This window comes from Pezoporus flaviventris, unplaced genomic scaffold (genome assembly GCF_033815535.1).
Source record: "Pezoporus flaviventris isolate CSIRO_AGI_PZ_B2104156 unplaced genomic scaffold, CSIRO_AGI_Pfla_v1 ptg000049l, whole genome shotgun sequence".
NCBI classification, from domain to species: Eukaryota; Metazoa; Chordata; class Aves; order Psittaciformes; family Psittacidae; genus Pezoporus; species Pezoporus flaviventris.
Genome location: NW_026892597.1, coordinates 2,103,921 through 2,119,934, shown reverse-complemented (window position 1 = coordinate 2,119,934; position 16,014 = coordinate 2,103,921). Strand labels below are relative to the sequence as shown.

General features: G+C 39.8%; 1 protein-coding gene and 1 non-coding gene across 3 annotated transcripts in view; both read right to left on the bottom strand.

Annotated features, from left to right (window-relative positions):
- The window catches only part of CELF2 (CUGBP Elav-like family member 2), a 563,629-nt gene that overhangs the window by 278,749 nt on the left and 268,866 nt on the right, over window positions 1-16,014 (bottom strand). The window lies entirely within an intron of this gene.
- On the bottom strand, window positions 2,874-2,987 carry LOC133277079 (U5 spliceosomal RNA). Its single transcript, XR_009746080.1, has one exon. It is a non-coding gene; the product is annotated as a U5 spliceosomal RNA (small nuclear RNA).

Here is a 16,014-nt window from a genome sequence, read left to right as displayed (position 1 = left end):
ACAGGAGAGGAGATGTGGGGCACAGAACTGATGGGATTTTGCATGCCTGGCACTGGTGGTTTTGCTTTTAAAGCATTAGAAAAAACATTTGCTCAGACCTCAGTTGCCTTTGTTGCATTTCTAGCTCCGCTGAAAAAGAAAACCTTACAACACAGCAGGTATTTTAGCTGCACTTCTACAACTCACTATATGATAATGCGGTGAAATGTCCTACATAAATGTGTCCGGTTTTCACAAAGCCAGTGTTGCCCTCATTGCTTTTTACATGCTTTGACAGGATAAGGTCAATGCCCATTGGCTGTGCAAGGAATAGAGAATGTCATCGGTGCTGCAACTGTCATAGTAACGTTCCACCTCCGCTTTGAAAGTGGCAGTCCTTGATCACCATGCTGAGGAGCTGCACACTCACGTGCTCACCGTTAACTCTGGGTCTTACCTACAGGACAAACAATGCTCTCATTTTAAGTGCAGTACTCTGTTTTACTACTGTCATGAAAGGGAAAACACATGGTATGTTATGCTGAGATGTTGGTAACCAGTCGTTTTTTTTTCCTAGAACTTATTGTGTGTTCTGCTGAAGAGGACGTTAATAAAACCTGAGAGCCAAACGTGTTCGAATATGGATCTTAATTCTGCCTGTATATTCCTTTAATTACTGTGTATCCATCCCACCAGACCACTGTCCCCACAGAAACAAGTCAACAGAGCCCAGACACCCCCTCAACACAGTCTGTCACGACTGCCCACCACCAAACACCACATAAATGGTATTTGAATATATGATGGAACACATTCCACTGATAAAATACAAAAATCTGAAAGATTAAACCAGAAATAACTTCAACATGAGTCTTACAAAGTAAGCCTTTGTCTTTCCTTGTATCTTTTAAGAGACAAACCTATCAAAGGAAAATGTTATGATAATGTATTACCATGCTGAGTTAATTGTCAATTGCAAGTTACTTAAGTGTACTTTAATGATATGTTTAAAGCCTTATTTTCAACTCTAATAGCTATTAATGGTAGGAAGAGAAAATGAAACTAATTTTCCCTAAGTTAAAGTGGAGACCTATTAAGCATAAGGGAACAAAACTCTAAGTATAACAAATTCTTTACGTATTTCAGCTAATGGGAACCCACACTGTCCATTTTTCAGTCTAGCTACATACTACTTTCCAGAGAGCACTGATATAAGATCACGCAGTGTCGAGTATGTCAGAGAGTTGGATTCAGTTCTTCAAATGGTATAAAATCATTCCTAAAGACCGTGATGGATGAACTGAAGGGAGAATGACATTCCCAAAGGATTAATTCAGAATGAAAACCCAAGGAGACACTAAACCCGGTTTTCAAGCATTCCTTTCTCCACAGATGGAGAACAGTGCTTTATAGATAGCTGACCCTATGGACACAAAGCCAAATATAGCTTAAAAATTCCTAATAGCATATCAAAACATCTACAGTTAAGCTCCAGAAAATATTTTGGGTGCCAGAAATTCCATCCCAAAATTATTTCTATTTACTTCAATAGCTTTGCTATACTCTTCAACACATCTGCTCCATCCTCATCCAAATAAGAGGGGTTTGCCAGTCCTCTGTGATTTAAAAGAATATTACAATCTTAAATCATCTGTTGTCCCGTAAGTCAAGGAATATGACCAATGTCAGGCAGGAAAATCATTAACCTAGCGGGTACCTTCTGTTCTGGAGATGCCATGAGTGCGAACAACTAATTGTGATGTGTTTGCAGGTTATTCTACAAAAGACCTTCTTTCCTAACTCATAAATCAAAATAAATAAGATTGAATCTTTAATGAGAAGCCGCACGGGTGACAGCATGACATCTTCCACACACTCCCATGCTGGTCTTTTAAACCTGATAATTTCATTAAGGTATTTAAGTGTCAAGTAATTTCATAATAAAATGTACAGAGAAAATTGTTAGTACTGTGAAAATCCGCCCTTGTCAGTCATTACAGGTTCAGTGACTTTCTTTTGCATGACAAAAAAAATAAGATCTGTACTTTCATTACTGATTTGCTTCTTGCATTAGCACTTCTGAAACAGGCCTACGAAACCTAATTCCTTCCTATTCCATTTTCATTAAGAAAAAAAATTGCAAGTCATCTTCTCTGCCTTGGGAGCAAAGTATGCGTTAGGAAAAGCTGTTTCACTCAATCATTGGGTTTCAATGTGCTTAAATTAAGCTACTCCTAAACCTTGAAACTATATAATTGAGCAAAGTCTCTCAAAAGAGGCAGATTTTTTTGATGCCAGAGATGGTGCAGTGTTAAATCTCCTTTGTGACTGTTTTGTTGTACAAGATCCCAGAAATGGGATATGAACCTGCCAAATGTCAACACGCATTCTTGTTTATGGATTTTTAAAGGCTAATTTTTTGTTTCTTTTATGGCATTTAAAAGCAACCTTCATATAGCTAAGCTTTATAACCAAATGTCTCTACCTCTATACAACTGAAAGAACATATGTTTAGTTGTTTGTTGCCACCCTCTAAATAAACAACTTAAATAGAAACCTATGGTAGAGTCCCTCTCATTTCCAAAAAAGCTGTCAAAAAGAAGGTAAACTCTTCTGAATTCAAACCCTCCTTCCATGAGCATGTGTAATACCACGTGCTGGAGGCAATGGTGCCTGGATGAAACAGTAAATAACGAATGTGATCCATGTTTTTCTCCTTGCGAAGAGAACTCTTGCGCTAATTATTCTTGTCAAGGGCAAGATTTCCAGCATTAACTCTTAAATTGCCCTCCACTGTGTAAGGAAGGTCTCACCTGAGCAAGAATTTGAAACTTGGATGTTCACGTTAGAAATGTAATGGTTTTGTTAACCAAGTTTTTCCAGGTCTGTTTGGAATCTCACTGGGGTGAGGCTGCAAAAAAAATGGGTCAAAGCTCAAATGCCCCTCTCCATGGGAACCTTTAGTAAAAGGAGAATGATTTATACAATCTCAAGAAAAAGCAGCGTTCACGCTCATCGTGCCATTATCTTTAAACCCTTGCCAAAAAAAAACGCTGCAGATTTTCACTCGTGGAGTGTAAGAACAGAAGAGAGGAAGGAGGAAATGTTATGCTATGTAAACAAATACTTTACCTGAAGGAGAATAAAAAAAGCACCAAAACTGCACTCAAATATTTACACTTGTGAAGATTCAGGCAAAACATCAAATCAAGCTGTACTGTTAAGAGCCGCATTCTCTTCCTCTCTATTCTTTCTTCTTTGCCTCCTTCTGTATGTCCTCTTCAGATGCTCATCTCTGCACTGAGAGCTGCAGCTACAAAGACAAATTACCCACAGAGCAACAGAGGTGGAGCTGGAGGTTGGCTGGCTGGGCACCCAAGGATGACCAAGGATCATCCTTGTGGAAGGGGCTACACCAGCCATGCCGAGCCCTCTGTGAAATCCACTCGTGTTTCTAAGAACATAACCAAAATTTGGGGCATCCTAGGTATTTTTTTTGCCATACTCCTGTGTTTTAAGTATGTGGGAAGCCCCATTGTTGCTTTAAAGCAAATACTTTTTAAGATCTGAGTTTTTCATTGACTTCTGTTTTGTGTGGAAAATTAGGTCCCAAATCATTGGAGGTACGTGAGATCGAGTTTCAACAAGGCATTTACTGCAGATAAAGTTCTGAAAACAAAGGTGTCCCAAACACCACAGAGTCTTCTTAAGCTCATTCTATGTAATGTCTGTGCATCTGATAAGCACAGTAACACGAACACTTTCCTGCTTGAGTCTGTACCCACCACCTAAGTTCATAATAATTCCCAGCTCCTCAGACGGGGAAAAAAATGAAGCAAACAACATGGTATTATTATTACTTTAACTCAAAGGCACTAAAATCAATACTTCATGATAACAGTATAAAACAACTCTTGACAGAGGGTTATGCTCCTTGACCAAACCAGCAGCATTATTTTAAAATTGCCAAAAGAATTTATTCTGGATATGTTTTGGGGAAATAAAAGAGTAAATAAGTATTTTCAGTTGTTTTCCAGCACCATCGATTTATTTTCCTTATCACTGCTTTAAAAAACAAAATCACCAAATAATTAAAACTCTCAAAAGAATATATTTAGAAGATTGTCACATAAGAAGATGACATCTTACAGAAAGGGATTTCTCTGTATATCCAGCTAATTGATAGTTTCCATACCACCAAGTCTGTCTGTGTGTTTTATTCTGAAACAAAAACTAATTTCATAATAAGCAGCTAGGGCTAGAAACGAGTTTCAGTGGGTCACACTTAATCCCTTTTCATCTCTCACCAAATCAATCACTTGCTTCAAAAAATACTTAATTGCCAAAACAAAACAATTAGCAATATCAAACAAAGCATTTTCTTTCCACGCTCTCCCTCTGGTTCATCAACATTCATCTGCCTGCCTCACGGATTTTCAGATGCTCTGACCGTCCACTCCTGTTAAAGATCAATGAGAGCAACAAACACTCAGAAGATCTGAAAAATGAGGCCCAGTTGGGCAGCCCTAATTAGTGAATACTTCTGAAATACCGGGCGCTTCAAAAGAGTCGCACAGGAATGATGCGCAGCACAGTTGCCGCACTTAAAAAATATAAATTTCCATATATTTATAGATATAAATGTATTTAAAATATGTTTTAATTTTTTATTTTTTAGTAAAGGAGAAACAAGAAAAGGACGTAGAGATGAAATGGCTATCAGAATGCTGCTCTGGATAGATGAGCTGCAGACATATCCTGATCTATTTTTTCTGTAAGATAATGAATGGGATTTTCCATAGAGCCCCAACAGGCACCAAAGCAAAAATGGACCAGTGACATCAGCTGCCCTACAAGGCTCACACAAGCGTTCACAGCAGATATTCTGATCCACGTTGCCTGGCCCCAGTCTGAATCCTTCCCCCGCAGCATCCTCAGACGCACCTGCGGCAGGGACAGCTGGTAGCTCAATACCCCAGATTTCTCTTTGCAGAGCTGAATGGCTTGCAAGAAGAAAGGGAGGCCACCTTCCCGCCTCCATCTGCGGTGTGGACAAGGCTACTGGATTTCATTTCATGTTGCCTTGAATATACTTGCTCCTAGGAAGTGCATGAGAGCAATCTGGGGGTCGCATGGAAAAAGTCCCATGCTCAAGCTTTCTTACGAGCTTTGCAAAGCAAAAAAAACCCTTTTCAGGGCTGAGATATATTCTATATGGGCCTTTCTCCCCATTCACACACATATTCTCTCTATGTTTCAGACACCATGTGCAGGACACTGAACATAGGTGTAAATTCTTTCCCATAGCTGCTTTATATTCCATGGGGACATAACAAGACTTTAATGTAAAAGATAATCACCCTTCTCATTCCCACACTCATGTGTGTGTTATGTGAACAACCCCCTGAGAAAAATGTATTGTGGATGTTTTATCTGCTGACCAGCTTTTCTCTTACCCATAAAGCAGCTTTACACCAGTGCCAGTGATTTTCTCAGGTATATCAGTTTTATTATTATAGCCCCCATTGGCCCTACTCATGCACAAGAATCACCTCAAAGACCAAAGTGCCTACAATCTTCCTTAATTATATCAGTATAAATGAGATCAGAATTTCGTTCCGTTGCTTCATTTCCCAGCACACAGTTAGTGTCAGTTTAGGTAACTTTTCAAGCAAGTGATTCTTCACAATGAAATTCAATGGATTCACTTAAGTTCAACAGGTTTTAATACTGTACTTTCAAGTAAGTCTTTTTTCTTCTGACATGTTTTATTTTGCAGTAAATGGGCTGCCACACATCAATTACATCAGTGTAATCAATGTAATATTTTCACCTTCTCTGGAAAAAAAAAGCCCCAACTGAACAAACATCCTCCCTGAAAGCTCAGTTCCTCAACACAAATCCATGAATTGACATTCCCCTAGTTATTCAAAGTCTATCCAGGTATCCAGAGACTTCACTGTCCATGAAACCTAAGGGAAATTATACAGCAATTGACTTCATAGTTATTGCAATTTGACATTGTGCTTTTCAACCTCCAGGGTCTCAGTTCTTACTTGAATTACACAGATTAAGTGCAGTGGCACTAATGAAATCATTGTCAATTTATGGAGGTATAAAACCAAGAACAGATTCTGCCCCAAAACTTAACCAGTAGAAAGACGTAACTATCAGTGGAGGCTGAGCCTCCTTCTGTGCACAGTTATTTGGTAGACTAAATTGCTTTCAAATTACGCAAACTCTCCTTTTAATTTTATGAATTTAGATGGATCGAAATGTTGAGGCTGTAAAGAGAGAATTCTATTATTAAATATTCTCTAATTGCTTCAAATGAGGTTGGGAAGGTGCATTAGATCTTTCAAAGCTACTCTTGAATGAAATAATATAGGTAATGCATCATCACACCTGATGGTTTATATAATGCAGCTACTCATTACTTCAGATTTTCATGAAGTTAAAGGGGAAAAAAAAGAAACAACCAGTCTCCCCTTTTTACTACCAACTTCAATTGCTTAATACTTCCAGTAGCCATTCCTAGACCTTCTCACTCCTACCTGTAGCAATGAGGATCAAGGCAGCCTATATTAGTCTCATTCAGGCATCACTTACTGCCACTTATATAATTGTATTCTAGACGAGCAAAAGGCTTTTGGAGTCTGAAAGTCATCAATATCTCATTTTTATCTGTGCTCCAGACATGAGGAGCATCACTATGCAGGGCTAAGAATAAAACCAGCATAAGAAATAACAATTTGGCCTTTGATCTGCTACAAACCCTTCTCCACTGCAAGGTCTGATATTCACCGTAACTCTAGAAATAGGTCCCTGAAGCATGAACCCCAATTAGATAGCTGAAAAAAAACCCCAACAACCCAGCTCACTACAGAGTAGCTACTGCAGATTATTGCAGGGAGTTTAGGAGAAAATCCAGCACCAAGAGAGTGTGATTCCAGCATAATCACAGCTGCATTTGCTCATTATGTTCCTCTCTGCATTCTGAAGAAAAACCCACAATAAAGTTCATGAAACTATCAAGAAACTTAATACATTAAAAACTTGAAAGCCAGGGAGCAGCCCCATATATTGGGACTGACTTAGTAAAGTCTTATTTTCCCCTGATGCTTGCTGACTTCACTCGCTATGTTGCACTCCCCTGGCTTTGATGCTGACAGCATCTCTCCAAACCAGACTCCCTAATTTCACCAGATGTGTGTGTACATTCATCTTCAAACTCTTGATAAAGCACACGACTCTTGTCTGAATCTGATCTTAGATCTGTGACTCCTTTGTAGGGCAGGTTCATATTATAATCATGCAAAGAACCTTAGAAACAGTGTTTTGAAGAAAGAGATTTTAATAATTAATTCTGTCTGTATAGGTCCCTTCCATCCCTTGTAAAATCAGTGTATTAATTAGCACTGTTTGTGGCAGCTCTACAAAAACAACAACTTTCTCTCCCCGGCCTCCACTCTTACAGCATGTGCTCAAGGAAAGCCTTGAGTCCCTGCACATCCCTCTCTCCTGTACCAGCGCCCCCAGAACAGCTAGCAGTTTTGTTCTGTAAAACCACAGCTCTGGAACAGCAATGCAATCAAACCTCAGTGCTCAATTAATAATTGGTAAAGGGTCACCGGGGTTTAGTCATATTCTTCTTAAACTTACACCTGCATCTCTTCCCAAAACAGGAAGAGTCACCTGAAAGACACTGATAAACTAGTTAGTAAATCTATTTAGTGGCTAAATCAAACCCAGCTTTTATTCAGTGTCATTTCAGAAGGATACCATTTCAGCTGCAAGGACCCTTATGCCTATGAATGTACTACAAAACCCTGCAACAATTTATGCTTATTTATGTCCATAAGTTGCTATAAATAAATAAAACACTTCTAAGACAGAACACTGCAACCGTTTTTCTCCAGCAGTCTTCAAAAATCCCCAGCATTTTAACTGAATTTTCAAATTATTATATATATATTTTTTTAGCTGTGTACACAATTATCTCTGTAGAGTGGCACAAATGTAAGGAAAAAGAAGTTGAAGGCAAAATGCTCAGTTCAAACAGCATCACATGATGCCACAGTCAGAATGGCAAGCCTTTGAAAAGGCATCGTCAAAAATCTGAAGGCTTCTGTATATTCTTCATCTAATACCCGTTTTGGATAGGACTTACAAAAGACACTCTGCGCTTTGATCAGGGAGTTATATTTAGACAGGACTACACAAGCCAAATGATTTTGCCAACAGATTCATGCCTTATTTTCTGTCCACTGACTATCCAAATAGGTCCCTGGATGGTGATAAATGAAGGCACTTGCTTTAGAAAGCAAAAACAGCATAGCCCATCCCTGATCAGATAAAACAAGAGATATTATTTATACTGAGGATGTAGTGTTTTTGCAGAACTTCAGAGGCCTTGCTCTCTCAAAACACTGCGCTCATCTCTTGATCCAGCGAGACTTAAACAACTGCTGACACGCTTTGCTGAAACATGGCCTTGAACCAACATTCAAATTAAGAAAGAAAAAAAAAAAGTACAAAACACACCAGGCACCCTTTGAGTTTTGTTCCTACTTAATGGACAGGCAGGCAGTGGAATAGGAAAGAGATTGGAATGGGCAAGGCTTTGGGAATACGAACCAGAAGATCTTGTTCCCACAACTTTTGAAGTACTACGGGGCCTCACAGCTTATTATTGTTATTTTTTTTTAAATGAAAATATATAAACCTTAACATACAGACTTAAACAGGGGAATTTCAGGTTAGATATAAGGAAGTTCTTTACTGTGAGGGTGGGGAGACACTGGCACAGGGTGCCCAAGGAAGTTGTGAATGCTTCATCGCTGGCAGTGTTCACTGGACGGAGTCTTGGGTGACATGGTTTAGTGTGAGGTGTCCCTGCCCATGGCACGAGGCTGGATGATCTTAAGGTCCATTAAAACCCAAACCATTCTATGATCCTGTGAAATCTATTCTGGTAACTAATGAATTTTATTACACTGAATGACTGGAAGATGATCCCCATAGAAATCAAAGGACTATGTCTCACATTTTTAACCCAGTGGTGTATGATCAAGCTATTACGATATCCTGTTCTCTGTTGTCTGAAATTTTACAGAGTATCTTGACTGCTGGAGTTTTTGCTGTCTGCACTTACATTGCTGGGTGTTGCAGCATAGAAGGAAGAATCCAACATGACAACAACGATTAGAAGGTAGTCATCTATGATAAGCTCTTCAGAGAAGTCAATGTTGGTTTCTACTTTATGTTAACATTTCCTATCTAGTTCTATGCAAATTGAATTAAACTTGTCGTAAGAGTATTGGCAGAGACCTGCTTGAGCCCATGACTTTTCAGATGAACTTTTATTTTCCTGTCTCTCCTTAGGCTTCTAATCGCATAAATTCCCATAAAGACAGCTTTAAAAGTTTTGACGTTTGATTCACAGAATCATAGAATAGTTAGGGTTGGAAAGGACCTTAAGATCATCTAGTCCATGGGCAAGGACACCTCACACTAAACCATCTCACCCAAAGCTTCATCCAGCCTGGCCTTGAACACTGCCAGGGATGGAGCATTCACAACCTCCCTGGGCAACCCATTCCAGTGCCTCACCACCCTCACAGGAAAGAATTTCCTCCTTATATCCAATCTAAACTCCCCCTGTTTAAGTTTTAACCCGTTACCCCTTGTCCTATCACTACAGTCCCTAATGAAGAGTCCCTCCCCAGCATCCCTATAGGCCCCGTTCAGACACTGGAAGGCTGCTCTGAGGTCTCCACACAGCTTCTCTTCCCCAGGCTGAACAGCCCCAACTTCCTCAGCCTGTCTTCATACAGGAGGTGCTCCAGCCCCTGAGCATCCTCGTGGCCTCCTCTGGACTCGTTCCAACAGTTCCATGTCCTTTTTTGAAATCTTACTTTTTTGAAACCTTCCTTTTTGATAACCAGACTTAGTAAAATGAACAAGTTCCTGGAAGCTTGTCTAAACAACACATTGAAACACAGCTCTGAAATGTAAATGCCAATTACAAATAGTACTAAAAAGAAAAATTCAAGTTTTTTGAAGTCTGTGTTGCAAGAAAAATTGAGAACGATTTCATACCATGCCTGGCACTGAAATATGGCAGTGATTAATATCTAGAACCTTCAGGTACTCTGAAAATCAAGCTGTTTTTAAAATTATCTCCAGTATTGACATCAATTTCTTGGCACACGGAAATCACCTGAACTCTTTATTTTAGTGAAGCAACAACGCTTTACAGCAGCCTGAGGATGTGACAGGTACGAGGTCTATTATTTCACTGGGATTTAACCAGATAGAACAGCTTTCAAAGTGCATTACTGATAAGGGATGGTTTGATATGAACAGCCTAACTTTATTAGAGGCTCGGCTGATTCAGAGGCCCAGAAATAAGGTAGGTGAAAATCCCCCCCGTTCTTTGATAGCTTCAACGCTGTGTAAGATCAGGAGACTGATGAGATGCTGATAAATAACAACAAGCGTTAGAGGAAGGAAATCAGTTATGTACACTGTCATGAACAGATTTTCCAGCTTTTGAATACAAGGATATTAACTCTCTAAATGTAGGCAGATTTGAAAGCCCAAAGCAAGGAAAACTCAAGTATTTACAAGTGCTGTAATTTTGATATGGTATTAAAAAAGGAACAGATCACTTCCTGTTTGTAGCAGCCTTCCAGTATCTGAAGGGGGCCTATAGGGATGCTGGGGAGGGACTCTTCATTAGGGACTGTAGTGACAGGACAAGGGGTAACGGGTTAAAACTTAAACAAGGGGAGTTTAGATTGGATCTAAGGAGGAAATTCTTTCCTGCGAGGGTGGTGAGGCACTGGAATGGGTTGCCCAGGGAGGTTGTGAATGCTCCATCCCTGACAGTGTTCAAGACCAGGTTGGATGAGGCCTTGGGTGATATGGTTTAAGTGTGAGGTGTCCATGCCCATGGCAGGGGGGTTGGAACTAGATGATCTTAAGGTCCTTTCCAACCCTAACTATTCTATGATTCTATGATTTCCAAGCTTTTATGACAGACCAGATGAGAAGTTCCTTACCTTGCTGTCGTCACTGAACATGCTTTGAAACTCAACTGGATAAGGTTATTAAAATAGTTTCCACCTTTAACAATTAAACCTCCAAATACACATTAAACTGATGTAAGCTAAAGGCGACAGCCTTAGGTGTGAAACAGTTTAAAAATACAAGTTGCACTCTTGACTGAAGCAGGCAGAGTTACTTACAAGGAAGGCTAATCCATTCGACCTGCTAAAGCTGTATTTCACATTTGATTAAAAACATGCCACTCTGAGTACACAGAAAAGGCTGGAGCATGACAGGAGTCAGGGCCACTCCTGCTCGAGCCAGTATTTTCTGTGAACTTGTGGGGAACTGGCACAAACATTAATCTTCCTCCCATCCCCTCTCTACCCCCATTAAATCCGCTGCTAGGAAAACACTCTCTCGTGAAGCCCATGGGGAAGATGTCCCTGCTGAGACAGGATAAAAGACTCTTACATGACTCTTAGTAGCCTGTATGGGTCCATCAATGGCTCATATTCAGGAAAGCAATCTTATAGTCTGTTGATCTGTGAAAGAGCCCTCTACAGATTGTGAGCGAGCGAGCCCAGTCTAGTTCCTGTTCTAAACACACCTTTGCAAAACAAACACGCTCCCGGCTTTCTGTGGCTGTAGTTTACCAGATCCTGTTATCACTGCCATCACACAGAAATAAAAAGATAAAAAGGACTGTGGAGGAAAAAATACTTCATCCTTTTTTTTTTTGTGCCGTCTACATTCTTGGTTCTCTTTGCAATCCCCTGGTATTGTAGGACGCTAAATGCACTGGAAATTTAAATTGGCATCCAGCATCCAAATCACTGAAAGAAGAAGTGCAGCAGACTAGAAAATGAAAGAAGCCAAAAGGCAAAGAAGTCTAAGCTCAGCTGCTGGCATATTTCCCTTTTCTCTCCCCCCTGTTTTGCAAGTCACACTATTTTCTAATTTGCAAGGAAAGAAATTAACCTGTAACAGAATGTCACAGTCTCTGCCACACAACAGGGGTTTATAGCATTTAAGCCGCAGCAAAATTAATCCTAACTTGTAAATAAGAAGTGGATTCTCTCAATGATATAATGGGACCAGCTCTTTTTCGTGTATTAAGACTCTTGAGCAATGGAACCTATTTTACAGCCACTAAAGAAACTTCTCCAAACACTTGAAATAGCGGTGGGCTTTTTTTTCTTTTATTAATGGAGTGCACCTGGGCCATTTCATAATTTAACTCCTTGTGGCATTTCCAAGGCTTCAAGTCCTTTAATTTGGCATAGTACTGGAGGTGTTTATTACTGGATAGTGATGTCATTGAATCATAGAATAGTTAGGGTTGGAAAGGACCTTAAGATCATCCAGTTCCAACCCCCCTGCCACGGGCAGGGACACCTCACACTGAACCATCTCAACCAAGGCTCTGTCCAACCTGGCCTTGAACACTGCCAGGGATGGAGCATTCACAACCTCCCTGGGCAACCCATTCCAGTGCCTCACCAAAATACAAATCCTGAATACAAACTGACAGCCATCAGTGTACCTCTAGGGTAGAAGGTGCATCTCAAAATCAAGGCAAGTTTTACATTTATTTGGCCTACATCTGCAGTGGTCAAAAACGGAAGCCAAGATCTCAGCAGTGGATGACGCTGTGGAGATCACCTCATCCTGAGAGACAATCCACCTGGCTTAAAATGGAGTTTGTAAGACACTCTAAAAACATGAATTGTCTATATATACCTAATTGCTTCCAATTCCTTCAGTCTGATGCTCCTCTGAACAGGTAAGATTCGACAATTGTATATGTATTTATTTTTAACAATAATACTGGGAATTTGTATACCTAGGTACAACCTCTCCCTTCCTCCCCCTCCAAAAAAACCCCAAACCATATTAAAAGCAACAAACCCTCCCAAAATCCTGTCACAAGAGGACAATATTCAAATCAAAGTCTCTCATGGTCATCCTGTGCTACTTCATGTTCTAAGAGCTGGAATAATCTAGCCTAGGACAGAAGCTAATGTTAACAATGGGACCAAAGAAAACAGTGTTTGGGCAATCTGAGATACGTAAACCATATCAGAACTGCAAAAATCTCTGTTGAAGGGATCCACAATACAACTGGAACAATAAAGCCTTCCTATGAAATCACACTGAGAAAAAGCCAGCCTACGAGAACAACTTCTTTTGTGTTTATCTTTAATATGTAATAACCGTCTAAGAATCTCTTTGACATAAAGTTGCCATATGCTGAAGGGTTTAATGATACAGAAATGTGGCAAATTTAATGAAACTAATTATGACATCTAGCCTCTTTGAAGTTTGGTGAGTTTGTCTCCGCTGTCCACTCCTGATTCCAAATGTAGTCCCCTCAAAAGTTAAGACCTCCCCTTTCTTCTATGAAAAGATTAAATGGTTGTGATTTATCTATGAGATTCAGTGAGCAAAAGATAGATTTTTCAAAAGTACTTGGGTCACTAAATCTTCTGGGAGCCAGAAATGTACCAGTAGTGACTGGGATAAAAGCCCCTAAATGCTTAAATGTTGTCTGTTGGGGTTTTTTTTCTCCTATAAAACTAAGTTGTTTTGAAAACTGTACTAAATCCAGCGCTTCCCCTTCCTTCTGTGAAATGTAATTGCTACATGCTCACTGAGGAGAGGATATTTCCCGGACCACAGTTCAGTAAAGCTTATCTGCACAAACACACAGGCGAATGAAGGAAGTTCAGCTTGGAAAAGAAACACCTCATTTCAATGTATGCATCTTTGAAAAGCTCTTTCGTCACTCCACTTACAAATAGAAGATGCAGTGCAACACTGTGGGATGAAGTCAGTTGAAGCAGTGTTTTATTAGAAGGTATGACAAACTAAGAAAACAATGCAAAGAAAAGCTAAGGAGCAAAATGATGGAGCAGGAAATTACTCATTTTGGTTTGTGGCAGTTCTTCCAATGGGATAAATTTGTCGACCACATCCCAATCTTGTATTTTTTAATCTTGCAAGGAGGAGTAAAGGGGACAAGGCCTTGAGCAACCTGTGTCCCTGCCCATGGTAGGAGGTTGGAACAAGATGACCTTAAGGTCCTTTCCAACTCAAACCGCTCTGATTCTAGGAAGTTTTGCATCCTGCTCTTTTCAGTTCTATACCACCTGCATTCACAGCATCAGTATGTAAAGTTTCATCAGATAATCGTGTATATCCCCCCACCCTACTTAGACTGTATTTATAAAATCCTAGGGTCACCACTTAGCCACACACACTATTTTGCAGTACCTGAGATATTACTGGGTCTTTTTATATAGCTTTTGTTGCTGAATGATAATTTTCCTCTAGCTTGTAAAGATTATCTATGCATTCATATTCCATAATTCTATCTTTCAGAGCTGTAAGGAGTTTAATTTTTATTTCTTTGAAATCAACTTCATGAAAACTGTTTGACCATAAAAGCTAATTAGTAAAGACTCTAGTGTTAATCGCATGCAACAGACTATAGCTGGAGGATGCAAAAAAGACCATTTCTTCCATAATAACTGTCGCATTTCATCATCTTAAGATACACAGCAATGCAAAGGTAATGACATTTTTGTTTTATCTTTTTATGATGGGACTCATCAATACCACTATCCATTTTCCTTTCTATTTTTTTTTCCTAACAGCTGCTTGCAATATCCAAGCAAAGGCCCTGGAGAATCATACAATCATTTTCAGATGCTAGTACACTGAAAATGTGTATCTTGAGCTCCCAAGAAACATTAATGCCATGCAGCCTAATAATACAAATGTTAGCTCTGCCTTTGACTCACTCCTATTATAGGCAGTTAAAGAGACCTGGTGCAAGACAAAGCAGTTGGCTCTGTTCTTTGAGGCAAGGGAACTTCTGGTTTCTGTGGTAAGGGTAGCCTCTGAGCAAGAAAAGCTGCTTTGCTCCAATTGTGGCAGGTTGATGAACCCACTTTCTAGGAACATTCAAGAAAGAAAAGCTTGAGCACAAAACCTGATAAACTTACATCCTCGGGGACAAACAGTTTTAAGCATGTAATGGCAATATGATTCCTGGCTGACTTATCCTGAGAGAAAAAAACAAAGAAAAATGCCATATTGATCACAATCCTTCTGTGGCTTGTATGGCCCTTGGTGACTTGGGGAGTTACAGTCTTCTAACAGTAGTTGACCTGAAATTGCCCTTCTCATTCATAAAGATCAGTGCTGCCCAAATCTGTAAGCTTTGGTGGCCACCTTACTACTGGCTAGGGAAAATTCTGAGAAGCTTCACTAACTATCATGCAATTCATGTGTTGCTTGCAATCAATTCTTTTTACTGTTTGATATTTGCAAAGTACCAACAGTGTTCTGCACCAGCAGGTAAAAGCATGAAGAAAAGTTTGTCACAAAGAGATTGCCATTTAGATGCACCGTGTACTGACAAAGGAGAGTGTAATGGGAAGCAAAGAGTGAGCAGAGTAATTGAATGATGCATTTAAGCATACATTTTGTTATCTCTGTGGGGTTTTATGTTTGTTTTCTTCTTGACTTACTGAATTCAGAGTTCATACTTTTCAATCATTCATTAGCTAAACAGTTCTCTTGTGGTTTGCCTACATTAGGAAATGAAGACTGGGACAAGCTAAAACTAGGAGAAAGGTGGGTATTTCGTTAAGTGGAGGCAGCTCACATCACGTCTGGAACACCTCTTGCTACTTACTCATTAGCATTTACGAGAAAGCTGCTCGATGGAGGCTATATGCCACAGAATTAGCTTACTTCTTAACACCAGTCAGTGAAGCCTTTACAGACAAGATGTTTTGCTGCAGACAGTGCAAGCTGGTCAGCCAAAACTCACCCGACCAGATCACGGGGATTTGGAACATAAAAAGAATATAGGCAGAATCTGTCTAATTAACTTGACAGATCATGGAAAATGGGTGATCTTTTTAGCATCTGTCAGTCCATTAGAAGTTATTCCATGAGACAGCATAATGG